Raw genomic sequence first — 27,849 nt, 5'->3', positions numbered from 1 at the left:
TCCCCTACCCCTATTTCCCCCTCCCCTCTTTCCTTTCCCCACTGGTAACCACTAGTTTGTTCTCTATATCTGTCACTCAGTTTCTTTTTTATTATATTCACTAGTTTAATTTTAGAGTCCACATATAAATGATAACATTCGGTATTTGTCTTTCTCTGCCTGACTTATTTCACTAAGCATAATATTCTCTAGGTTCATCCATGTTGCTGCAAATGGCAAAATTTCAATCTTTTTTATGGCCGAGTAGTATTCCATTGTATATGTATACCACATCTTCTTTACCCACTCATATTGATGGGCACTTAGGTTGCTTCCATATTCTTGGCTATTGTAAATAATGCTGCTGTGGACTTTGGGGTGCATGCATATTTTTAAATTAGTGTTTTTGTTTTCTTTAGATAAATACCTAGGAGTGGAATTGATGGATCACATGATAGTTCTATATTTAGTTTTTGAGAACCCTCCATACTGTTTTTCATAGTGGCTACACCAATTTACATTCCCACCAACAACGTACAATGGTTCCCTTTTCTCCACGTCCTTGCCAACATTTGTTACATGTGGTTGTTTTGATGATAGCCATTCTGACAGATGTGAGGTACCTGAGATCTCGTTGTGGTTTTGATTTGCGTTTCTCTGATGATTAGCCATGTTGGGCATCTTTCCATGTGCCTGTTGGCCATCTGTGTGTCTTTGGAAAAATGCCTGTTCAGATCTTCTGCCCATTTTAAAATTAGGTTGGTTGGGTTTTTTTTGGTATCGAGTTACATATTTCAGATATTAATCCCTTATTGGTCATATCATTTGCAAATACCTTCTCCCATTCAGTAGGTTGTTTTTTATTTTGTTGATGGTTTCCTTTGCTGTGTAAAAGCTTTTAAGTTTAATTAGGTCCCATTTGTTTGCTTCTGTTTCCTTTGCAGTAGGAGACAGATCAAAAAATATATATTGCTACAGTTTATATCAAAGAGTGTTCTGCCTATATTTTCTTATAGGAGTTTTATGGTTTCTGGTCTTATAAATGCTTAATTTTAAAAAACACTTTATCAGTTTTCAGATAAGTAAGTTGGTGTCTTAGCAACCTCCAGGGGTGACAAAATTTTTTTTTGCAGTTGTTTTTTTAAACTATCTCTAGGACCTCATGGGTGGTTATATATTTGATGTGTTTTTTTTTTTTTTTTTTTTTTTTTTTTTTGCGGTATGCGGGTCTCTCACTGTTGTGGCCCCTCCCGTTGCGGAGCACAGGCTCTGGGCGCGCAGGCTCAGTGGCCATGGCTCACGGGCCCAGCTGCTCCGCGGCATGTGGGATCCTCCCGGACCGGGGCACGAACCCGTGTCTCCTGCATTGGCAGGCGGACTCTCAACCACTGCGCCACCAGGGAAGCCCTATTTGATGTATCTTAATCAATTACAATTATTGTTCTCACTTGATGCTTGAATTATCCTATTTGACATGGGTGTGTGGGAGAGAGACTCCTTCAAGTTGATACTATGTCATTTTTTACATAATTCAAACAGTCTTTGATACTTTCTGGCACAGCATGTGCCAGTTTCATCTTTTATATTTTCTGCCTAGACCTGATGTCATCCTGACCTTAGTGGGAATGTCTGCAGTGCTGTGGTTCTCAAGATTTTTGGTGTCAAGACCCCTTTATGCTCTTAGAAATTATTGAGGAATCCAAAGAACTTTAGTTTATGGGAGTTTATCTGTTGATATTTTCCATATCAGAAATTAAAACTGAGAAAAATTTTGTTTGTTAATTCAAAAATAATGATAAAACCATTATATGTCAATATAAATATTTTTATGAAAAATAACTTTAAAAACAAAATTTAGTGAGAAGCATGGCATTGTTTACATTTTTGCAAATCTTTTTTTTTGTCTTTATAATAGAAGATGGCTAGAATCTCATATCTGTTCTTACGTTCAGTCTGTTGTGACACAGTTTTGATTGAAGTACTTAAAATCTGGCCTCACATGACTATGTGATTGAGAAATGGAGGAGTATTTAACAACCTCTTTATGTAATTATGGATATTCTTTGATGCTACTCTAGAATGTGACAGGTAATAGTTTCTTAAAAGTTGGTTGCAATGAAGAATCTTAAACTATATTAATAACATTTTATACTCTGTTACACTAACATCCACTGGTCTGTCTTGCACTTTGAGAGGGTCACTTACCCACATGTGGTTTTGTAACACCATGAATTTGTCATTTGGAAAATATCAGTTCATTGAATTTTGTACATCTTGCAAATGTTGACACATTTGATTATATGGTATCAAAAATAAATCACATTTTTAAACATCCCCACTAATCTCATCAGAGAAATCTAAGTACTGAGAAGCTGTCACGCTCACAGTGGTGGACAAAATTTTTCTAAAATTCTGATTTTCACTTGAGTGCTTGAATTTTATCATGGCAGCAAATATTGTCAGTTGTTTTCCTTGAAGTGACAGCTCACTTTATCAATTTTTGAGAAAATATCTGTCAAAAATTCTCAAGTCTGAATAACTATAGTTTGTCTGCTGGTTGTTCTTTAAAATGAAAATGGTGTTCCATGAAAAATGCACCATTTCGGTTTACAACTCAGTCCACAAATGCTTCCTGGAGACAGCCATCCTACTTGGATATGCAGCAGAAGTGCTTCATGTGTAGTTCCCATTTCTTCACCTAGAATATTAAAGACATACTCAAGGATTGAGACAATAAAATTCCTCGTGTTTACTTCATCAAAGATATTCATAGGTAAAAATGGCTTCCCCTCCCGCCACTATGATATGTGTGATGAAGAATGACTACTAGTATAGTTTGTTGCCACTACCATGATTTGTGCTAAGACACCAGCAATTTTGCCCACTGCTTTTGCATAACATTCACTAGTAACATAGTGAAAAGGGGAAATAATGTCTTGGTTGGGTCCACATACCACACTTTGAGAACTGGGGCTCTGGTGTTTCCCCATTATATCAGCTGCTGAGTTTTTAAAAGTTTATTTCATTATTTTTATTTATATTAATGAGGTGTTCCTATTTTTGAGGCTTTTAAAAACATAAATGAGTGTTCAATTTTCCATTTTTTTAAATCTGTGAAGATAAGCATATTTTTCTCTTTAGCTCTATTAATATGATTAGTTGTATTAGTGGATTTCCCAATATTGAACTCCTCTTAACATTTCTGAAATAAGCACTGCTTGATCTTGATGGATTATTGGATTCTGTTTGCTAATAGTAGTTACAATATTTGCATTAATATTTATAAGTGAAATTGGTCTGTAGTTTTATTGAGCAGTATTTATCTGGTTTTGGAATCAATTTTATATTTGCTTTATAAAAATAATTTGGATGTTTTCTTTTTTTCCCCTGTGCACTGAAGGAGTGTAAATCGCATTTGCATCATCTGATCTTTAAGCTTTGGTAGACTGCTTTGTGAAACAAGCTGAGCCTGGTGTATTTTTGGCAGGGGAACTCATTTATGATTTCCTTTATTTCTTTTTACAAAATTCATTTGTTTAGAGCTTTTGTTTCTATTCGTGTCAGTTTTAGTATATTTACTTAGAGTGTTACTTACTTCATCTAAATTTTATTAAAATTTTTTTTTCCATAAAATTGTACAGGGTAGTCTCATGATTTAAAAAAATTTCCTGTTTTGAGTTAGTTTCTTTTGTGTGTTTGTACTTTCTTTTCAAAATCAGGTTAACTATTTCTATTTTGTTGATTAATTTTCAAAGAACCAGCTTTTTTGGTTTACTTTTTGTTTTTTCTGTTTCTAACTCATCAATTTCTGCTTTATTTTTTAAAATTGGCATATAACATTGTATTAGTTTCAGGTGTACAACATAATGGTTCAGTATATGTATATATTGCAAAATGATCACCACAATAAGACTGGTTAACATTCATCAACATACATAAGTTACAAATTTTCTATTTCTTACGATGAGAACTTTGAAGATCTACTCTCCTAGCAACTTTCAAGTATACAGTAGAGTATTTTTAACTACAGACAGTTGACTCTTGACCAACAGGGGTTTGAACTGTGCAGGTTCACTTACATGTGGATTTCTTTCACTAAATGTGTATTATATACATACACTATACTGTCCGTAGTTGGTTGAATCCATGGATGTGGAAGTGTGTATAAGGAAGGCTGAATATAAAGTTATACTTGAATATTTGACTGCATCGAGCATTGGTGCCCCTAATCCCTGACTTGTTCAAGGGTCAACTGTATATGTATTAACCTCCACCTCTGCCAACCACCAACCTATTCTCTGTATCCATGATCTCACTTTTTAAATTTTAATTTTTTATATTCTACATGTAAGTAAGATCATACGGTATCTGTCTTTCTCTGTCTGACTTATTTCAATTAGCACAATGCTCTCAAGGTCCATCCATGTTGTCACAAATGGTAGGATTTCCTTCCTTTTTTATGGGTGAATAATATCGCATAATGCATACTGCATTTTCTTTTTTCTTTTTTTTTAAATTGAAATATATTTCATGTATAATATGTTAGTTTCAGTTGTATTACGTAATGACTTTACATTTGCATACACTATGAAATGATCACCACAATAAGTCTAGTCTTGTAACTGTCCATATGCAAAGTTATCACAATATTATTGACCATATTCCTTATGCTGTATATTACATCCTTATGACTTATTTATTATATAACTGGAGGTTTATACTTTTTTTGTTTTTTTGCGGTATGTGGGCCTCTCATTGCTGTGGCCTCTCCCGTCGCGGAGCACAGGCTTCAGACGCACAGGCTCAGTGGCCATGGCTCACGGGCCCAGCCGCTCCGCGGCACGTAGGATCCTCCTGGACCAGGGCACGAACCCGCGTCCCCTGCATTGGCAGGCAGACTCCCAATCACTGCGCCACCAGGGAAGCCCGAGGTTTATACTTTTTAATCCCCTATACCTATTTCACCCTCACTTCTATTTCTGGCAGCCACCTGTTTGTTCTCTTTATCTATGAGTCTGTTTTCATTTTGTTTTGTTTGTTTTGTTATTTTAGATTCCACATAGAACTGAGATCATGAGGTATTTGTTTTTCTCTGACTTACTTACTTTACTTAGCTTATTTAATACCCTCTAGATCCATCCGTGTTGTCTCAAATGGCAAGGTTTTTTTTATGGCTTAGTAATATTCCATTGTATATATATACCACATATTCTTTATCCATTCATCTGTTGATGTACACTTAGCTTGCTTCCATATCTTGGCTATTCTAAATAATGCTGCAATGAACACTGGAGTGAATACATATATCTTTTTGAAATAGTGTTTCTGTTTTCTTTGGGTATATACCCTGAAGGGAAATTGCTGGATCATATGGCAGTTCTATTTTTAATTTTTTGAGGAAACTCCGTAGTGTTTTCCATAGTGGCTGCACCAATTTACAATCTCACCAACAGTGCACAAGGATTCCCTTATCTCCACATCCTTTCCAACACTTGTTTTTTGTTGTCCTTTTGATAACAGCCATTCTGATAGGTGGGAGGTGATCTCTCCCTGTGGTTTTGTGATCATCTATTGAGATGATCATAAGATTTTTTATCCATTTTGTGAGTGTGGTGTATCACATTGATTGATTTGCAGATGTTGATTTGCAGGGATCTTTGCATCCCTGGAATAAATCCTACTTGATCATGGTGTATGATCACTTTTAATGTATTACTGAATTTGGTTTATTGAGGTTTTTGCATCTATGATTATCAGGGATATTGGCCTATAATTTTCTTTTCTTGTGGCATCCTTGTCTGGTTTGGTATCAGGGTAATGTTGGCCTCATAAAATGAGTTTGGAAGTGTTTCTATTCTATTTTTTTGGAAGAGTTTGAGGACTGGTATTATTTCTTCTTTAAGTGTTTGGTAAAAATCACTAGTGAAGCCGTTTGCTCCTGGACTTTTGTTTATTAGAATGTTTTTGATTACTCATTCAATCTCCTCACTAGTAATCTGTCTGTTCAGATTTTCTATTTTTGTGATTCAGTCTTGGTAGTGTTTTTAGGAATTTACCTATTTTTTCTACATTGTTTAATTTGTTGGTGTACAATTGTTTATAGTAGTCTCTTATAATCCTTTGTATTTCTGTGATATCAGTTATAACGTCTCCTCTTTTATTTCTGATTTTATTTATTTGAGTCCTCTCTTTTTTTATCTTGATGAGTCTAGCTAAAGGTTTATCAATTTTATCTTTTCAAAAACCAGCTCTTGATTTCATTAATCTTTTCTATTGTGTTTTTAGTCTCTATTTCATTTATTTACACTCTGATCTTTGTTATTCCCTTCCTTCTACTAACTTTGGGCTTCATTTCTTCCTCTTTTTCTAGATGCTTGAGGTATAAAGTTAGATTATTTATTTGAGATTTTCTTATTTCTTGAGGTAGGCATTTATTACTATGAACTTCCCTCTTAGAACTGCTTTTGTGGCATCCCATGTTTTTGTATGTTGCATTTCCATTTTTATTTGCCTTAAGGTATATTTTGATTCCTCGTTTAATTTCTTTTTTAACTCACTGGTTGTTCAGTAGCATGTTGTTTAATCTCTCCATATTTGTGAATTTTCTAGTTTTCTTCTTATAATTGATTTCTAGTTGCATACCATTGTGGTTGGAGAAGTTGCTTGATATGATTTCTGTCTTCTTAAATTTATTAATACTTGTTTTGTGGCTAACATATAATCTATCCTGGAGAATGTTCCATGTGCACTCGAGAAGAATGTGTATTCTGTTGTTTTTGCATGGAATGTTCAGATACATTTGATAAGTCCTTCCAGTATAACGTGTTATTAAAGGTCAGTGTTTCCTTTTGATTTTCTGTCTGAATGATCTATCCATTAATGAAAACGGAGTATTAGAGTCCCCTATTATTCTTGTATTGCTATCTATTTCTCCCTTTATGTTTGTTAATATTTGCTTTATATATTTAGGTGCTCTTTTGTTGAGTGTGTAAATATCTCTCATTCTTTTCTGAGGGACAGCTTAGTCTGGTAAAGTTTTCTTGGTTGGCAGGTTTTTGTTTTTTTTTTCTTTTGGAAGTTTGAATATATAATCACATCACATTCTCTCTTGGACTGCAAGGTTTCTGCTGAGATATTCAGTGATAGTCTTGTGGGAGTTCTCTTGTAAGTGCCAAGCTTCCTTCTCTTGCTACTTACAAGATTTGCTCTTTTTTTATTTTTATTTTTTGCAGTTTTGTTATAATGTGTTTTGGAGAAGATCTCTTTGGGTTGAATTTGTTTGGGGACCTCTGAGCTTCATGATCTTGATGTCTAAATCTCTCCCCAGATATGGGAAATTTTTATTCATTATTTCTTTAAATAAGCTTTTTGCCCCTATCTCCCTCTCTTTTCAATCTGGGACTTCCATAATGCATAGATAATGATGATGATGGTGATTTTGGTGCCCTTAAGTCCCTTAGGGTTTCTTCATTCCCTTTCATTATTTTTTCTTTCTACCCTTCTGACTGGATCGTTTAAAATAATCTGTCTTCAAGCTCACTGATTATTTTTTTCTTCCACTTGATCGAGTCTGCTGTTGAAGCTCTTTATTGAATTCTTCAGTGCAGTTGTTGAATTCTTCACCTCTAAAGTTTCTGTTTGGTTTTTATTTATATTTTCTGTCTCTGTGTTGAAATTCTCATCTTGCTCTTATATTATTTTCCCAATTTCATTAAGATGTGTATCCATAGTCTCTTGTAGCAGTCTGACCATCTTTAGAACAATTATTTTGAATTCTTTTTTGGGTAATCTGTGGATCTCTATTTCTTTGGGGTCAATTACTGGAAGTTTACTGTGTTTCTTTGGTGGTGTCATGTTTCCCTGATTCTCCATAATCCCTGTAGCCTTGTGTATGCATTTGCACATTTGAAGGATCAGTCACCTCTTCCAAACTTTATGGACTGACTTTGGTAAGGAAAGACCTTCACCTTTGGATGGTGGCATGCTGGAGCATTTTGTCATTCTAAGTCTCGTGGTGTGGGGCACCAAGTGTGAGGGTGTGTTGTGGTTCTGGGTCCAGGAGTACATGGTGTCTTGTTAGCTCAGGCGGCTGGGTTCCACGACATTGTCAATTGCATGATCCTTGGAAAGAGCTGCAGGGGTCTACAGTGGCTGCAAGGGCTCCTGGTCCTCAGTGGTGCCTCTAGGTCTAGTGGCTAGGGACCAGGGCATGTGGTAGTGGTGGTTGGAGTCAGGGTATACACATACTTGGTTGTGGGGGCAGCTGCAGGTGCCTGCATGGTGGCAGGGGCTGGCTGCAGACACCTGTGCAGTGGCAAAGGCCAGAGCCAGCAGCAGGGGCCAGGACCAACTGCTGTGGCTGCACGAACAGCTGTGGAGACCCTGGCTGTTGGTATGTACTCGTTTGACTAAAGGGGCAAGCCTTAGGTGAGTGCAAGGCAGTGGAGGCTAGTGATAGGAGCTGGGGCAGGCAGCTTGCAGGCACACACTTGCAGGGGCTTGCGTCAGGCCCATGTAGCAGTACAGGCCAGTGACAGGAATCAGGGCCATCTCTGGGTCCACAAGCTGCTGAGGGGGCCTTGGCTGTCTCTGTGTACTCTTGTGGCTGCAGTAACTGGCCATGGGTGCATGCACAGCAATGGGTGCGTGCACAGCAATGGGGATCAGTTTTGGGGACCTAGGCTGCAGAGACTTACTGGTAGCCAGTGTGGATCCTGGGCTTTGGTGGGGAGGGACTTGTGCAGATGGTGTCTTTGAACATGAAAATCTGTGAGGTGAAAATCTCAGCAGCAAAATCTTCAGGGGCCTGCAGTGAGTGTGCTTACTGTTGGTTTCCTCAGCAGCAAAAGCTGTTAGGGTCCTCTGCGAGCAGTCTGCTGGGATCTGCAATGAGATCTTCAGTGATAAAAGCTGGAGAGGCGGTCTACGAGTGTCCGCAAGGGCCATTGTGGTCCTCAGCAGTGAAGACTTCTGTGGTCCTCTGCAGAGCCGGCTACTGGGAACCACATTTGTTCATGCTTCAAGACTGATACTGGTAGCTCCTGCCCTTCTCTGTTCCTAGCCATCTCTAGGTATCTCAGCCTTGCTGGTCTCTGGGCAGGGTGAAAGTGAATTGGGTTCTTTGTGCAGTGCTCTGAAAGGCTGGGGAAGCTGGTTGCTCACCCCACTTTCCTTTCACTGACAAGGGAAACTTCAGGCTGAGGAGTTTCCTCTTAGCACTGAGCAGTGCCAGCCTGGGGGGTGGGATGATACAGACAAAATGAAACTATTCTTCCTACCCTTTTTTTGTGGTTATTTTCAGTTTTTTGTCTCCATTGTGTTGCTGAAGCTTCTTAAGTGGACTCCTGAGCTCTCCCAGAGCTAATTTCATTCATGGATAGGTGTCTAATTGTTATTCATTGTGTGTGTGTGTGGGTCTCCTACTCCACCATCTTGATGATGTCACCCTTGTCCAGTCCTTTAAAAATGTCACACTGTTGTCTTTTAGGTGCATGGTTTCTAACAAGATGGCTGTTATAATTGTTACATTATTTCTCTTTAGTAATGTGTCTTTTTTTCCCCTTTGCCTTCAAGATTTTCTCTTTGTTCTGTGTTTTCAGAGGTTGAATTTGATATGTCTCCATCTTGCTTGGGTATTTTTCTTGGTTGGTGGTTTAGATCTGTGGTTTGATATATGCCATTAATTTTGGAAATTCTTAGCCATTATCCCTTCAACTATTTATTTTATCACAGTCTCTTTTTTTTCTTCTGGAATTCTAATTGAACATCTATTAGATCATTTGTTGTTGTCTTACAGTTCCTGGATGCTATATTCTGTTTTTATTTTTAAATATGTTTTTCCTTGTTCAGTTTGTATGTTTAGCAAGTTCACTGATTCTTCCCTTAGCTTTGTTAAGTCTACTAATGAGCTTCTCAATAACAGTCTTGATCTCTATTACTGTGTTTTTTTTTTCTTCTAGCCTCTCTTTTTTTTTCTTACAGTTTCTCTCTCTCTGCTGAAATTCCTCATTTGACAATGAGTGTTGTCTAATTTTTCCACTGGAGCCTTTGACATATTTTTCATAGTTATTTTAAATTCCCTGTCTGATAGCACCAATTTCTGTGTCATGTATGAGTCTGGTTCTGTTGATTGTTTTGTCTCTTGGCATTGTGGGTTCTTTCTCTTGCTTTTTTTGCACACCACATTACTGGTAATTTTTTTTTTTTAATAGGGGAGATAGAGAAGAAGGATCTGGGCAGGGCTCCATGCCTTTCCTGCAGCAGCTGCTCTTCCACTCCCCTAAGCCTGTATCATGAGGAGTGCTTTCTCAGGACTCTTGCCATCATTTTTTGTGAGTATCCATTGGAGTCTGCAGAGAGGCCGGTGAGTGGTGTGAAGTCCCCTTTATCTGCAGCCTTTAGAGCTCCATACTCTGTCACCAGCCTTCGCCAATTTCTTAACAATTCTAGGTGAATTCTTCTTACCAGTGTTCAAGTGCCCCAAGTAAACAAGTGCTTGCATTTCATGTCTCCCTGTAGGCATTTGTCTCTCATATTTGGGGCTAGTTGGCATTTCTTCAACTTCAGCTCTGTGATGGATCCAGGAAAAGTCATTAACTAACTAGTTCAACTTTTTTTTTCTATTATAAGGTCTTTTCCAGCTCTCAATAGCCAAGCAGAAACCCAAAACCCAAAACCCAAAACCCGATCCTTCTTTTTACCCCCTAATATCTCTACTGGTAGGATGACTCTTTGTCCTGATTTACACCAGTCTAATTATTAATAGCATCCCCCTTACATTCAAGAGTTTCTTCATTTGGAAGATAAATTGTATGATCAGCCTGTCCTTGAAAATATTACATAATGAGGTTTCACTAGGAACATATGTTAAGTTTGGATGGATTTATTTTGGATAAAAATCAAATATTGAAGGTCATTTTGGTAATATTCAAAAGGACATGAGGAGAAAAGGTGTAAATGAAAGACATCAACCAAATCCAATGTGTAGACTTTGTTTGGATCCTGTTTCAATCCAAAACAATTTTTTTTCAACAATCAGAGTCATTTGAACATGGGCTTAGGTATGAGAAGATATTAAAAAATTATTGTTATTTGGTTAAGTATTACAATGATATTATAGTTATGGTTTTTAAAAATCTTATTTGTTATAGATACATTCTGATGTATTTGGAAGTGAAATGGTATGATAGTGGGAATTTATTTTAAAATGCTCAAAAACAAAAATAAAGGTGAAGGGTGAGAAATGTGATAGATAAAAACGAGAATGACGAAATATTGATAATTACTGAAGCTAGGTGATAGGTAATTATTTTATTATCTCATCTTTATTGTATTTTTTGTCAGTTTCCATAATAAAAACTTTTAAAAAGAGAGATAAGAATATAATCAGGAATCTATTTCTTTAAAAAAAAAAGGCAATTATCGTAAAATTTAAAGTGGTAAAGGTGAACTTTTCTTGTGGCAGATCAGAGGTCAGGCAGCCCTGCCTAAAATTTCATTTGAAAACTTCCTGTGCTTCAGTGATTATTTAGCAAACCAGATAATCTGTGATATGACAGGTACAGGGCGAAGAAAAAGAAGTGAAATGCCACGGTTTCAATGTAGTTCAGTCCTGCAGACCCACACTGGACCAGGAGGAGGGAATGAACCTTGCAGATGTCTTATTAATCCTGGTTCAATTCAGTGTCTATTTCGTGCAACCTTACCTTAAGGATACGCTCTGCTATTCTTCCCTTTATCCAGGTTCTCACTGTGCCTCCATTCTCTCCTGTTTTCATAATTTGGAGAGACAAATGCCTTGGGAAGTGGGTAGCAAGGTTATAAACTCTGAGGGACCAAGGACTGTTCACTGTTTTGAACAGTGAATGGTATACCTAGTACCATTACTGGCACATGAAAGACATTAAATAAATATTGGATGAAGAAATGAATGAATAAATTCACATTTGCTGCTTGCCACATGGAAGGGACCTACTAAATATTGTATTTGTTCAATTGACTTGTGAGTGACAGAACTGAAAAGAGAATTTTAGAGTTTTATGTGCATTTAGTGCTGGACCTCTTCAAGTGTTCGAAAGATGTCCAGATGAACAGAATTAGCCAGCGTGATGTCTGTGAATAGGCAGGGGAAATCAAATGAAGTGCAGCTTCATTGAAAATAAAAAGAACATTATGCAGTTGCACATAGGCCACCTTTCTTTCAAATGTATTTATGGGAATGATTAGGAGAGGACAGTGATTCTCTCCTCCCCTCTAAAAGTCCTTAGCTATAGTTCTGCCAAGAAATCAGGAGATTGTAATATCCTGTCCACAAAAAGTTGGTATGACAGGTACCCTTAAATAAACAGGTGTGATTAATCATGGTGCTGTTTGTTTTGATGAGCATGCAAGAGTGACAAGTTAATAATGAATCTCCAGCATACAGGGGAGGTGGCTATAAGGAGATGCTGTGGTTTAATTTACATCTTTGGAAGGCACTGAAGATCTAATAATCTCCCTGTCTCATCTATCAAACTAATACCCCTGATGTAGAAAAGCAAAACATTTTTAATTATTAATCTGAGAAGTAATAAAATCTTGTCTCAGATCACAAATAAATTGAGTTTCTGATGGTCTTAATGGACCCCTAGTATGTGTGATTTATTCAGATTCCAAAGCCACTGAGGACCCCTGGGAACCTTGGCTGCAAAACCGTGCAAGCTGGGAACACCATGGGAATTGCCAATCCAATCAGAAGGTCTAGACCGAGGGCAGTGACTGATTTTACCTTAGATCTACCCAATAATTTATTTCACTTTCTATGTCGACTACAAATAGATTATGGAATACAAGTGTGTGTGAATTTGAGATTCAGTTCTAAACAATTGCTTTTAGTTTTTGCTTTGGCTTAGTTCTGCTTATGTTAATACTTGTTCTTAAAAGATCAAAAGCTGTTTTGAAGTTTTTACTAAGTGTAGGATTTTAACCTGGCTCGAGAAACTGGGATACAGAAAGGGGAAAAAATCCTTCATGGCACGATGAGCCACTTGTGAAATCTAAACTGTGTTCAGTCTTCCAGCTCTTTGTTTCTTAAGGAGCTAAGCTATGGGGTGTATTGAATTTATTAATTTGAAAAACTGTCTCCTTATTGATACTAATAGAGAAGATATCATCTTCCTTGTTTAAAGAATGGACCATAATGGTCTCAGAGAAAGAGGAAGGTAGAATTATATGCATTTGCTGTATGTACAAGTGTATTCATTGCTCTAATTTGCTATGAAATAATTTTTATAATGAAATTAGATTATAAAGTATGATTTCTGTTCGTCTTTTTACTAATGCTGCTTATAATTTCAACTGAATCATTGCGATGTTTAATGTACTGTTATAGGAAGTAGAACATAAAAATATCCAATTCCCCTCATCCTTCTACCTTCCTTCAGCCCTGTGGCTCACAGCTGTAAATTAAGGTTGCATTTTGTCATGTCTTCCAAGGGCACACTGACTGGCATAGAATGAGATTCACGCTTCAACTAGCTTATCCATTTGACTTAGCAATTAGGAAAACACATAATATCACCCCAGATATACTTTGGCTGCTTCTGCCTGCCTCTCTTTGAGGAAGGCTATATTCTCCTGGTCAGGAGTTCAGGTTGGGCCAGGTGGGAGAAGCCTTAGAGGAAAATCTCTTCCTCCTTCGTATTTGCCTAGCAAACATCCATTGACTCCCTTAGGTCATGGGGATGTAAGGACAAACAAAGACAGAGGCAAAGAGCACTGTATCAGTTGCCTACTGCTACTGTAACAGATTACCACAAACTTAGTGACTTAAACCACACAAATTTATTATCTTCCTGCTCTGAAGGTCAGAAATCTAAAATCAAGGTATTGGCAGGTCTGTGTCCTTCTGGAGGCTCTAGGGGGAAGTCTGTTTCCTTGCCTTTTCCAGCTTCTAGAGGCTGCCTGCATTCCTTGGTTCATGGCTCCTACCTCAAATCACTTCAACTCCTGCTTCTGCTGTCGCATCTCCTACTATTCAACATATCTCCTGCTCCCTCTTATAAGGATTCTTGTGATAACATTGAGCCCAGGATAGTCCAGCATAATCTCCTCACCTTAAAACCCTTAATTTAATCACATCTGAAAAGTAGTATTTTCCATATAACGGGTTCCAGGAATTAGGATGTGAACGTCTTTGGAGGCAGCATTATTCAGCAAGAATTTGGCATTGGACAGCTCTGCTACTCTCTGACTTAGTTTGACTATGAAGTAAGTTTCTTCACCTCTCTGAATCTCAAGCTTCTTCTCTGAGAAATGGAGTAAGTAATACCCATCTTATAGGCTTGTGTGAAATCAAATGCCTGAAAATAACTAGCATTGTGTCTGACACATATTACTAGTTCAACGAATGGAAAGTTAATGGATTATTGTTTTTACTATTCAGTGATGAAAGAGCACAGTCTCACCTCTTTGAGGACTTGTAAGTCTAGTGGAGAAGATAAACACGTAAGCAAATCATTACAAGTCAGTGTGAGGCAGTGTTACATGGGCTATATTTGTCTCAGGCTACAAGGTCCTCCATGCATGATTTCAGTCGTTCGTTTGTAGATGATTACCTAACATGAGTTTTGAGGTGAAGAAAGGCAAAACATAAAAGGTCGTCTGAAGCTATGACTGATGTGGAATGTCAGGTCTTGGAAGGTTGTGTATTTTTATTTTGATGATCTCATGTTTTTTCCTAAGAAAAAACTATTTCCTGCTCTTGAGATATTATGTTAACTTTCTTGGACTTAGGTATATGCTGTTTAACAAGTTAGGGCCTTGGACGGCTCAAACTACATCATATGGTAAAAGGAGAGACCGTAGTGTAGGTCTGTAAAGGAAAGTTGAAAGTCTTCTTGCTCCTTTCTCCTCCTCTTGCTACTGACTTTCACACCTACTCTCCCCCATGGGGAAAGAGTGATGATCTGTTTGGAAATGTCCCATGATTGTAGCTGGGCCATGTTTGCTGGTGACTAGAGTCCCTGTATATGAAAACGTCTGCATTCTGAGTGGGTACCATTGTTGTGTCTCTCCCATCGTTGTGGCTTGAGTGCTGAGGACCAGGGTTCACTCTTTTCCTTCTGTGTATCAACTGGCCTGAGCACGTGTGCTCTCCCTATTCTGTCTGTTTTGTTTGCTAATTCTGCCCTCATTTTACCTCACCCTTCAGCTTCAGATGATGCAGACTCTTCATTTGGCTTCTAGAATACCACTTTCTTGTTCTACCTCATGTCCACTCCTTTTCTGTCATCCCGGTTGGGTCTTTCTCATTTCCCTGACTTAATATTCAAATTTACCAAAGCTCAGTCCCAAGATCTCTTATCTTTTCTGTCTCTATTTATCCCATTTGTATGGATTTAAATACCATCTATATATTTATGGTGCTGGCATTAGTTTTCCCTTGCTGCTGTAACAAATTACCACAAACTTAGTGGCTTAAAACAACACTAATTTATTATTTTATAGCTTTTTAGGTTAGAAGTTTGACTCAGTCTCACTGGGCTACAATAGCCTGTCAGCAGGGCTGTATTCCCTTCTGGAATCTCTAGGGAGAATTTGTTTCTTCATCCTTTCCAGCTTCTAGAGGCCTCCTACGTTCCTTAGCTTGTCTTATTCCTTAGCAACGTCATATCTCCCTGAACTTTCTTCCTTCATCGTCTCTCTCTCTCACCACAGCTGAGAAGAATTCTCTGATTTTAAGGTCCCATCTGATAAGATTGGGCTCACTCATATAATCCAGGATAATCTCCCGACCTCAAGGGCCATACCCTTAATCACATCTGCAAAGTTTTTTGCCATGTAAGGTAATATATTCACAGATTCTGAAGACAAGGTCATGGACATCCTTGGGAGGACATTGTTCTGCCTTCCACAATGCCCAAACATATGTCTCCAGCCTAGACCATTCTCCTTAACTCTAGGACCATATACTCAATCACCTACTTGACATCTCTGTTTGGATGTTTAATAGACATCTCAAACCTAATTTGTCCAAAACTGAGCCCCTGGGCAACATACATAGGCATATACTGTATGTACATACATACATACATATACACACATATATGTATATATATAATTTGAGGTTAAACTTGAGCTTGGTATGGAATCTCAGCCCTCGACATCCAATGTCTAGAGTTCATGCAATCCAAAAGCTCCCTGCTAGAGTGAACTTGTATTCCAAGCCCCATTTTATAAGACCCAGAAAGGTTTTGACCATGTCTGGAGGAAAAGACTCATCTCTTGACCTTCAGTTTGATGCATGGAATACATCTTATCCCAAAGGTAGAACTGATAATTTGAGACGTCATAATGTATTCTTGTCTGTGGCTCAGCTTTTTGTGACATTAAAAGATTGTTTAGGACCAAGTGCAAAACCTATCCTTTGTAATCCTGTCTGTGAACCGTCACTGGTATGACAGGAGGGGTCAATACAGACATAAGGACTTCCTTCCCTCACTGATAGGGGAGCTGGCCTCTGGCCCCCACAGCTGTTCCCTGCTGGAACGGTCATAGTTCCTAGGTGCTCTTTGACATTCTGAGCAGCTGCAATAGCAAGCAATTTAGTGCAAAATAATTCATCAATTAATCTCTTTGTTATTGGACATTTCAGATGCTTGTGCCTTAGTTCATACCATAAATGAGGTGGGATGTGGCATGACTCTTGATTGTCACAAATCTCCCATCGTATGGTTGTCCTGCCTGTCCCACCAGTGACCCGTGGGGACTTCCAGAGCCCAGAGAAGAATAGGGACAGTGTTAGGAGATGGTGAGACAGGTAGCCTGTGGGTTATACACAACTCCCTCAACATTAGCAGTGACTCCACCCTTTGTCTCCCACCCCAGGAAGCATATTAGGATGCCACTGAGTGAGAGGGCTAACTTTGGGGCCTCTTTAACTTTGACTAAAAGTACGTTATTTGAAAATTTTAATACTTGAAACATTGGTGACAAACTAGTTTCAGGATATCATGATTCAGAGCTACTGCTCTCTTGGAATACTTTTAATAAATAAAAGAAATGTAAAGCAATGTCTACACACTTCAGCAGAATTGTCCAGAGGCCTGACTTTTGCCAAAGCTGAAAAATCCCTTGGAAATCTTCAGGTTCACACTTAATTACCACCTCCTTTGGCTGTTTCTCTTTTACTGCTTTTCTCTCCTCCCCCTGTGATTTTCCCTTCTTGTTGCCAAACACATGTTCTCTTCCAGACACCATCTGTTTTCAGAATATATTTGTATTTTCTTTTTTCTTCCCAAAGTAGCCCTACTTTGGGGCCTATGTTTTCCCCTCAATGGACTGCTTCCACTATGTTACCCCATGCCTTGGTGGGAAGGAAAGCTGTGGCTTGCCGAATTGAAATATAACCAGGAACCCAACAGAGACATTCTTCTGGACTTGGAAATATGCACCCACCCTCTTAAGGACCTCAGGGTACAGGGATTGGTTTGTGGTATGTCTTTAAGATAGCTTTCCTTTGTTATAAAACTTCAAAGAATTCCAAAGTATCAAAAGGAGAAAGTGAAAGTAATTCTTTCCAGTGTCTGCCATTCACATTCCTCAGAGGGCCATGAACTCCTCAGCCACACTCAGTGACCCTGTGACTGCTCTCAACAGTGCGGCCCATGTCCTTCTAGTCTCTTTTGCTATGTGTGTATCAAAATGTGTAATATGAATACATACACATGTAAAACAAGTTGGATTATGCTGTACATATTGTCTGCAACTCGCTTGCTGTTATTTTACATAAATAGCATGGGCATCTTCTCATGTCAGTACACATACATTTTCTCATTACATTTAACAACTAGTATTCCACTGTATGAATGTACCATGATTTATTTACCCAACCCATTACTGATGTAATTTCTAATATCTTATTATTATTACTAGTGCCTAACACATTTATCTTTACGCTTGTGCAGCTATATTCTCTAGGATAGTTGGAATTGCTGCATCAAAGGGTATGTGCATTTTGAATGTTGATAAGGATAAAAGATATCTTTAAAAGGGTTATGTGGGGCTTCCCTGGTGGCGCAGTGGTTGAGAGTCCGCCTGCCGATCGATGCAGGGGACACAGGTTCGTGCCCCGGTCCGGGAAGATCCCACATGCTGCGGAGCGGCTGGGCCTGTGAGCCGTGGCCGCTGAGCCTGTGCGTCCTGAGCCTGTGCTCCGCAGCAGGAGAGGCCACAACAGTGAGAGGCCCGCGTACCAAAACAAAAGCAAAAACAAAAACAAAAGGGTTATGCATTTTAAACATGGGTAGATACCATCCTAAACTTTATATGTAATCACTAACAGAAGCACAGCATTTTCTTCCTTCAGTTATCAGAGGTTATGAGATAAATGATACTAATTTGTAGCGTGTAAAGCATCTTACGAAGTATTTTTATTCAACTTATTTAACACTCACAGATATTCTATAAGGAGATAATGTTATCTCCAATTTACAGGTGAAGAAACAGAGGCTCATCAAAATTAAGTGATTTGCCTAAGACAGTACACTTGGGTGGCAGATCCGAGCCCGAGTCCATCTTTTACCTCCAAGCCTGAAATTCTTTGTCCTACAGCACTGCTGGCTTCTCATGGAGGAGCACCAAACCTTCTGCTGTGGTGGATTGACTGAGCATAGGTGCAGGGGAGAGGGAGCATGGAGGGAATATTGGTCAGCTAACCCCTGAGGCGTACCCGTGGACATACAGACTTTTCTCTCTCTGCTATCACTTCCTTGGTGATGTTATTTGGTCACAGCTTTTAAATACCTCACTGTATGTCAGCGAGTCCTAAACTTATATTTCCAATCTAGAACTCTCTCCTTAACATATCCTATATGGAACTCTTGATCTTTCCTCCTAAAGTTGCTCTACCTATAGCCATCTCAATTGGCTACTACCTCATCCTTTTAGTTCTTCAGGCCCAAATTCTTTTTTTTTTTAATTGAAGTATAGTTAATTTACAATGTTGTGTTAGTTTCTGGTGCACAGGAAAGTGATTCAATTATGTATATTCTATTTCATATTCTTTTCCATTATAGTTTATTACAAGATACTGAATATAGTTCCCTGTGCTATACAGTAGGACCTTGTTACTTATCTGTTTAATATATAGTAGTTTGTATCCTTTAATCCTAAACTCCTAATTTATCTCTCCCCCTGCTTTCCCCTTTGGCAACCATAAATTTGTTTTTTATGTCTGTGAGTTTGTTTCTGTTTTGTAAATAAGTTCATTTATATCATATTTTAGATCCCACATATAAGTGATACCATATGATATTTGTCTTTCTCTGTCTGACCTAACTTCATTTAATATGATAACCTCTGGGTTCATCCAGTTTGCTACAAATGTTCAGGCCCAAATTCTTGATTCCTTTCATTCTCTCATACCGCTCATTCTCAGAGAATAGAACCAAGGCCAGACTGCCAGTTCCTACCAGGTTTGTAATTAAAATCCAGGCATGCCTTGCTTTAAAACACACCTAGATTATACTGCTTTATTCTAATCCCATTAGCCTGAAGTGTAGTTCTGATTTGACTCTTGGGATTTGTACTCTAATTTAGGAGTCCATGGACTGAGTGAATGTTTAGACATGAGATCATGTTCTTAATAAATTATTTCTCCTGGTTTCTAAGACTAAAAAAATTGAAAATCTGCGTTAAACTTATTGAAAACATAATTAATCTTAGCTCAGGAGATCACTGGGCCCAGATTTTTAAAAACAAACAAGTCCTTCCTAGGTTAGTTCTTCCACATTTCATGCATACATGTTGGGGGAAGAAAAATGGGGATGAGAGGAGTCCCAGAAAGGAACCTCTTGCTCTGCTGCTTATTCTCTCCCTCGCAAAAGTACAGGATCAGAATGAAGGTCTTCCAGTGGAAAGGCAGCTGATTTGGGGGGTTTAAGCAGGAGCTGAGGCAAAGCTGTGGATCTTTCTCCATGCACAAAGGAATGCAAACTCTTAAGTAAACCATGGTGAAAAACTTAAATTACTGATCAGAAGGGGGATTTAGCTTGTCAGGAGATTTGATTTTAATTTTAGTGTACACTTTCGGTATTTGTGTTTCTGTGTATACGTTTTTGTATAAGAAGAAGTCATACTTAGAAAACAAAAGCTGAACAGTATATGTGCTATTTTAGTTATAATTTAGTTGTCAACTGGGACCTCCCTGGCCTTAGGAAATTTTGGTAAACTTAATTCAAATCCTCAATTTTCCAGCCTGATTAGAGTTTGTTTGGGACAGAGGGGGTTCCTGGAATGCGAGCTTTCCAATGCTAACATTGGAAAAATCCTACACAAATCACAACAAGTTGGTTACTCTGAGCTTGACTGAGTCCAGAGCCCTTGCTTAATTTTTTCTGCCTCCTTGTTGTGACTCTATTCAGACTTTCTCAATTCTACCCCAGGAGGACCTGCATCCAAATCTCAGTTCCTTCATGGATTTCCACAAAAGATTCACTTGGCACTATGCATTTAAAGAAGTAAGCACCTTTCCTGAAGACTTAAAGGGTCAAATATTACACGGAGTGGTCTTTAACCATGTCTTTGGCATTTTAGCATCCGTCTCTTTCTTTCTGTTGCCTTCAACAAAGCAGCAAATTTGTTCTCTTGTCTTATCCAGAGTATTTCTGCCTCTCAAGGTCCTTGGTGGCAGGGGTCCCACATTTTATTCCATAGGGTACATCAAGAAATTTTTTCAAGAAATGTGGGTCTCATCTAAGAGGAAGTCTTTACCCAACTACTTAGAGAATAAAATCGTGTCCATTACATTACATAATGAAGAATATTTTATACAAACATGGGCAAAAAGTTTTGACCTGATTTGGAATTATAAAGCTGCCTTCCTTTTTCCCTCTTTGCTAAGATCTTGTAAGATGCAACTCTACCCGCAATTATACAATGCCATTTTTTTTCTTCTCTCCTGGAGCTTACCAGTAAGGACTAAACTGAGGATAGAGCTTAACTGTCTTCTTGTTTTAGGGACATCATGGAATTTTCCTCAGAGGTATGTGGCTTTATGCATTAACAAATGCGTAAAGGATACTGGCTATGCGAGGGGGAATTGAGTGTGCATCTTAAAAATCAAGTGATGCATCTTTCCTAATGGAAGGCATTAAAGATTCAATTCTGTTCTCCATAGTGGCTGTACCAATTCACATTCCCACCAGCAGTGCAAGAGTGTTCCCTTTTCTCCACACCGGAAGCAGCCGCATAGCACAGGGAGATCAGCTCAGTGCTTTGTGACCGCCTGGAGGGGTGGGATAGGGAGGGTGGGAGGGAGGGAGACGCAAGAGGGAAGAGATATGGGAACATATGTATATGTATAACTGATTCACTTTGTTATAAAGCAGAAACTAACACCCCAACGTAAAGCAATTATACTTCAATAAAGATGTAAAAAAAAAAAAAAGATTCAATTCTGGCTTGGACCAGAGGCAGTAATAATGAGGAAGTTGTCAAAACCATTCATCAGGAAGGGTCTAGAGGGAAGTGAGGTCAGATGGATGAGATTCTGGGTGGTCTAGAGCCTCTGAGTGAGGACTGTTTTGCTCTTCTTGGAAATGACACACCTGAGCAGGGATGGGAACCTGTTTGGGGTGGAGGTCAGAAGTCTCGCCTGGTTTCTAGTTCCTCTTATTCATTATGTCTGGACTGTGGGAAAGTCACGGAGTGTTATTAATAGGGAAATTAACCAAGAGAAGTGGGAGACATGGGGAAGGGCACACATGGGAGATATAAAAGGTGGGTCAAGAGAGTATAAAATGTCTAGAAGTCTCTGTCCAGGTCCCTATTTGAAAAGTTGTGCTTTGGTGACCAGAGAATAATAATAATAATAATAATAATAATAATAATAATAATAATAATAATAATAGTAGTAGTAGTAGTAGTTGCATACTTACTATATGCTAGACATGGTGTTTAATGCACACACAGAAAGGTGTTCAACCAGGGAAATGCAAATTGACACTGCAGTGTGATAGTGCTACAAATCCACTAGAATATGTAAAATGAAAATGTCAGAAAATACCAAATGTTGAGGATGTGGAGCGACTGAACTCTCATACACTGCTAGCAGGGATTTAAATTGGAACAACCACTTTGGAAAACTGATTGGCACATCTGCTAAAACTGATACCCTCTGACCCAGAAATTCCACTTGACCCAGAATTGTGTACATAGTTGCACCAAAAGACATGTACAAGAATTTTCATAGCGACACTACTTACAATAGCCCCCAAATGGAAACAACTGAAATCTCCATCAAGAGTAGAATGGATAAATGAATCAGAATATTTGCAAATGGGCTAGTATACAGCAGTGGGAATGAATGAACTCTAACTGTGTGTAGCACTATGTATGAATCTCATTTGCGCCTCACAGTAACTCTGTGAGGTCGTCATTATTATTACTTCCATTTTACAGGTAAGAAAACTGAAGCACAGGGAGGGTAAGTTATTGCCTAAGACCACACAACTAGGAAGAGGAGTAGCTGGGATTCAAACCCTGGCAGTTGAATTCCAACCCTTAACCACATGTACCACTACCCCTAACCTCTAGCTGTACAAGCGGCAGGTACTTTGTATGTGTGCTGCTTTAGTGTAACACACCCAGAGGCACAGGGTGGAGCTGGTACAGGTGGGCCCTGCAAAAGGCATCTACCAGCTAACTTTAATTACCATGTGCCAGGCCGTGTACAAGTGCTTCACCTAGAGTATAATGTTTAATCCTCACAGCAGCCTTCATAGTGGGTACTCTTATTGTGCCCATTTTTACAAATGGGGAAACAGATATGGAGAGGTAAACCAGTTGACTAAGGTCATATCACTGGTATGTGATGGAGCCAGGATCCCAAGCCAAGTCTGTGTGCTACAGAGTCTGTGCCCTTCACTATCCCACCACGTGCCTCTCTTCAGCAACAACCAGGAAAGCAAAGCTGCAGGGCCTACATCCTAACAGGAACCGCTGCTCCTGGTTACAGAGCTTGAGTTCTTTGAGCTATATCAACTGGCAACAATGAGAATTTGAGACCAAACCCTGAGGTTTCATGAGGCCATTTGACTTTGTTAAGCAAAGTATCTGCCATAGGTTATTTTCACCCACCTTCAAGGGAAAAAGAAGCCTGCATTTCCATGGCTTTGACCATCTTCCTGGAAACAAAAAAGATAGATAGAAATCTCTGCAGCTTTTGAAGTTATGCCAAAGTGCTCCCAGGCAGGCACTGAGCATGCCCCCTTTTAACATCCAGAGCTGAGAGGACTTGTACTGGGGAGAAAGGAAGGGTTACTTAGCAGATGGGTGCGTGTGGAATTCCTTGGTGAATTCTGAAACAGGCATGGGCCTGCACCCCAGGGTTCTCTAACGAGAGGAGGCCTGAACATTGGCAACCTCTAGCCAAGAAACAGATGCCAGGCCTTCCTGCATTGCCAAGAGCAGAAGACATCGGGGACTCAGGTTCTTTTGCTTGAATGTGTTGATGGAAGAGTGAGAGGGTAGGAGACTTGGGGCATTTTTTATATTTCTTCCTGAGTGTAGAGCTTCATCATCACCAGCTGGAATCATTACAGTAGCTTCTTACCTGGTCTCCCTAACTCTAGCCTTTCTCCTCCCTGATTGACCTTTCTCACAGCCCACAGGTAGTAAGTCCATACCTGAAACTCTGGCTGCCACTTCCCCAAGTACACCATGCAGTTGAATGTTGCCATGTCTTTGCAAATGCTGAATCCTCCCACTTAACATGGCATGAGCCTACTTAACTTTTTTTTTTTTTTTGGCCGTGCTGCGCGCCATGTGGGATCTTAGTTCTCCAGCCAGGGATCAAACCCACATCCCCTGCATGGGAAGTGCTGCGTCTTAACCACTGGACCACCAGGGAAGTCCGAGCCTACTTATCTCTGAAGCACCAGTTCAAAGCTCAGTCTTTGATGTGGCCCTCCCTGACCACCTTCCTAGATAAAAGGAAGTCACTGTTAACTCCTTAGCCACTCCCAAAATGATTTTTTTTTTGCATTTTAATACATAACATCCCTGCTCTAACCATGTACTGTAATCATTTGCCATCCTGTCTCTAGTGTAGACTGTGGGTGTCTTATGGGCAGGAGCTGTGGTGTATTCCTCCCCGTATCCCTAGCACCTCACAGTACACAGCTTGTCTAAGTGCTGAGTAAACGTTTGTTGGATGAAATCCGAAAGCACAGAGCTTTGAGGTATATGATCATAGTGTTTACAGCCCTGACACAGTCACTGGAAAAAAAAAATGCTCTTCTCAGGTCAGCTTTCCCCTCTGCTGTCACATTGCTATCTCGCCCATATGTGCCCCTTCTTAATTTCAACATTAGTGCCAGAAACTCTAGCTTTTAAGGGTAGGCAATGAGTTGCTTTCCTCCATGTCAATTTTCTCATTCAGGTGGATGGTGGGGAGGTGACAGAGTTAGCAGGGATGAGGTCTAATGTAATGGAGTATTTGTGGGTGGGGAACAAGAAGTTAGTTCCCTGTGCCCCCAGCTCCCATGATGGGTTAGCATATATCAAAAGCTTTAATAAGGGACTTTCCTGGTGGTGCAGTGGTTGGGAGTCTGCCTGCCAATACAGGGGACACGGGTTCGAGCCCTGGGCCGGGAGGATCCCACATGCCGTGTTGCAGCTAAGCCCGTGAGCCACAACTACCGAGCCTGCGCTCTAGAGCCCATGAGCCACAACTACTGAGCCCATGTGCCACAACTACTGAGCCCTGTGCACTTAGAGCCCCTGCTCCACAAGAGAAGCCACTGCGATGAGAAGCCCGCACAACACAAAGAAGAGTAGCCCCTGCTCGCCACAACTAGAGAAAGCCTGTGTGCAGCAAGGAAGACCCAATGCAGCCATAAATAAATAAATTAATTAATTTGAAAAGAAAAGCTTTAATAAGTAAACTTTTAAAAAAAACAGATTGTATTTTTTAGAACAGTTAACTAAAGCGTATCACTTACTCAGATTTTCTTAGTTTTTATGTAATGTCACTTTCTGTTCCAGCATGCTACCCAGGATAGCACATTACTTTTAGTAATCCTGTTTATGTGGGCTTCTCTCTGTTGTGACAGTTTCTCAGACTTTGTTTTGGATGACCTTGACAATTTTGAGAAGCACTGGTCATGTGTATCGTAGTGTGTCCCTCTATTGGAATTTGATGTTTTTTCTCATGTTAGACTGGGGTTATGGGTTTTGGGGAGGAAGATCACAGAGGTAAAGTGTCATTTTCATCATGTCATATCAATAGTATAAGCAAACTTTAAAAAATGTGAGCATATAATTACCCTCCCTGTCCCCAAACTTGTATTCCCTTCTGTATTTCCTATCTCAATTAATGGCATCATCACACACACAGTCATGAAGACTAGAAACTGCATCTACTCTTTCTTCTCCATCCTCCATCCGACTAGCCATCAGTTACTAAGGTGCTTCTGCCCCAGTAGCTCTGTGCTTTCCCCCTTCTCTCATTCACACTGTCTCTGGTTTATTCTGCGCTGTTTTTTCCACAAACTATAACCGTTGTTCTCTAACTAGTCTCCTTGATTCCATTTCCTTTCCTCTCCACTTCATTATTCCTATTACTGTCAGTTAACTGTTGGTTTACGTCAGCTCCATCTTCAGAAATCTCAGAATGGTTCCTCACACACAGTAATGTTTAAATTTCTAGATGTGGAACTCAAGGCTCTTCTGGTGCTAGCACCAAATGACCTTGTTTCCATAGTAAATATTAGTTCCCTTACTCTATATTTATTGGTTTAGGGGAATTAATTTATCTCAAAAATAAATGGGTGTTTTCTTAAAGTAATTTTTCTCCCAGAAGAGTAAATGAAATGATGTGTGCATGTGTGTGGGTGTGTATGTGTGCTCACGTGCACATGAGTGATGTGTACACCTCACTGGGGATGTGTACCTCTCCTGGTCATGGCTTTATCTGGGAAAAAGAGCTACCCATGCCTTAAAGTCTGGTATGAATAGGACCAGTCCACTTGCTGCATAGTTTCTATCAAGTTAGAAAAGATGAGAGGGGAAAAGAAGGTGAGGAGAAAATAAAATACACTTTCCCAGAAGTGTGTGTAGGTGTTTAACAAAGCATCCACTCATTTTCCTTTTTTTAGTGGCTTAAAACAGCAGCATCTCTTCCCTCACAGTTTCTGTGGGGCAGGAATCCCAGCTCCCCTGGCTCAGGGTTTCTCACAGGCTGCAGTCAAGGTATTAGCTTCTTCACTCATGTTTTTGCACTTCAATCACAAACACTTTCTAAAATGCACTGGCTAAAACCTCAAGTACTTCAAACTTTAATGCAGAGAGTTTTGTCATACTCCGGGAATAGCATTTAAATGTAAATTAAATTCCTTCTTGCCTAGGAGAGCCAGTTGTCCATGTCACAAGATGTGAAATGAGTCTATTGTGCTTGATTGTATAATATGGCTGTCCTAAATTTTAATGAGCAAAAGAAATGGGCTTTCAAATTCCATCTGCGTATTATTCATATAAGTCCACAGTCTTCATTATTAAAGTTTAAAGTGCACGAGCAATTTGTGAAAAGTCTCTTGGGCAGCCTGGTGAGGAATGCATAAGGCGTTCTAGACCAGGGATCATTTTCGTGCCCAACACTAGACAAAGAGAAGGGCTAACAGAGGTGCGGAAACAAGAGTGGGGAGAGCAGGAACCACGGGTCCGAGAGTGCTCACAAGCAAGACTTTGGATAAGTCATTGGCTTAATAAATCAGGAAGACCATTGCTCTCTTTGCATAGTTATGCATATTGAACTGTTAACAGCTCATTGAAGCTGTGTTATGGGGAAAAGGCAGAGACTGTGCAGATATCGTCACCACTGATTTGGAAATTTTTTATTTCCTGAGCTCCTAAATAATGAAATTGTTTTACTGAGAGTGGAACAAGAACTGTTATTTTGGGATGGGAAACATCCGCAGCTCATCTGATAAGAGCCGCAACTGGTGTTTTTGCACTCTTTGGGAATCCCATTTATCCACGGTATAGAGTGCTTCAATCTCACGTTACTTTGATAACTCTGTTGCCAGCTGCAGAGGTAAAGCCTGTTTATTAAGGGTTTAGGTGGTAACGTGCAGACACTGGCAGACCAAGACAGTTGGTGAGGAACAGGAAGAACACATGGACAGAACACATCATATAATTCCACTCTATCCATGTGGACTTCGACTTTATGTCCTCATCTTCATTTTGGCTCTCAAGAAATACACACACACACACACACACACACACACACACACACACACACACAGCACTATTCACCCATGTATATATCAGCCATGTTCCTCTGCTAGGTTCCCAATTTTGCCCTCATTAGTAGAATAGCTAAGAATATTTTGAAGTATTCCTTTTTGGTGTATTATCCATGCCACGACTACCTTTATTAGTGCAAGTGGGCAATATTTGATTGTATAAATAGCCATGTTGCTACTACTCTATTTTAATTTTTATTTCTCCTTTTTTTTTTCTGTTTCTGTCAGGAGGATTATTTTCTTAAATTCTAGCATAATTTTAGATTGTACCTTGTTGTTCATTCCCCACCAAAAGTTGTTGCCCTCAGTTTTCAAAGTCATAACCATCTCTAGAGGGTCAGAAGCTAGGACCAAATCATATTGGGGTCATCCTTGGCTGCCATTAACCCCTCTGATATGTCCATCTGCTTTTCTAATGAGGCCTGGGGCTGAGGACTCTCTGAAGCCTCAGAGTTGGTCTAATGAGATGACAAGGACAATGGGGTACTTTCAAATTGGACTTGCTTGTTTCCTCCTAACATTCAGGCTGGACAGCTAATGAAAGACCCCTGGCTCAGTGTCTGCTTCCTACTGGCCCCCTTCC

The 27,849-nt window shown here is 39.5% G+C and overlaps 1 protein-coding gene across 5 annotated transcripts in view; it reads left to right on the top strand.

Moving 5' to 3' along the window:
• Positions 1-27,849, top strand: part of HYDIN (HYDIN axonemal central pair apparatus protein) — a 432,533-nt gene that overhangs the window by 12,199 nt on the left and 392,485 nt on the right. For 2 of the 5 annotated variants that reach the window (XM_079907197.1, XM_079907191.1), the window contains exon 2: positions 10,191-10,346. The exons of 2 other annotated variants lie outside the window; for them this stretch is intronic. The gene's annotated coding sequence lies outside the window, so the exon portion shown is untranslated. Of the gene's footprint in view, positions 1-9,649; positions 10,347-27,849 lie in introns of those variants that run through there. One more of the 5 variants, XM_079907196.1, reaches the window with a different exon arrangement.

The sequence above is a fragment of the Stenella coeruleoalba genome, assembly GCF_951394435.1.
Source record: "Stenella coeruleoalba genome assembly, chromosome: 20".
Lineage (NCBI taxonomy): Eukaryota > Metazoa > Chordata > Mammalia > Artiodactyla > Delphinidae > Stenella > Stenella coeruleoalba.
This window is presented reverse-complemented; position numbering and strand designations above follow the sequence as displayed.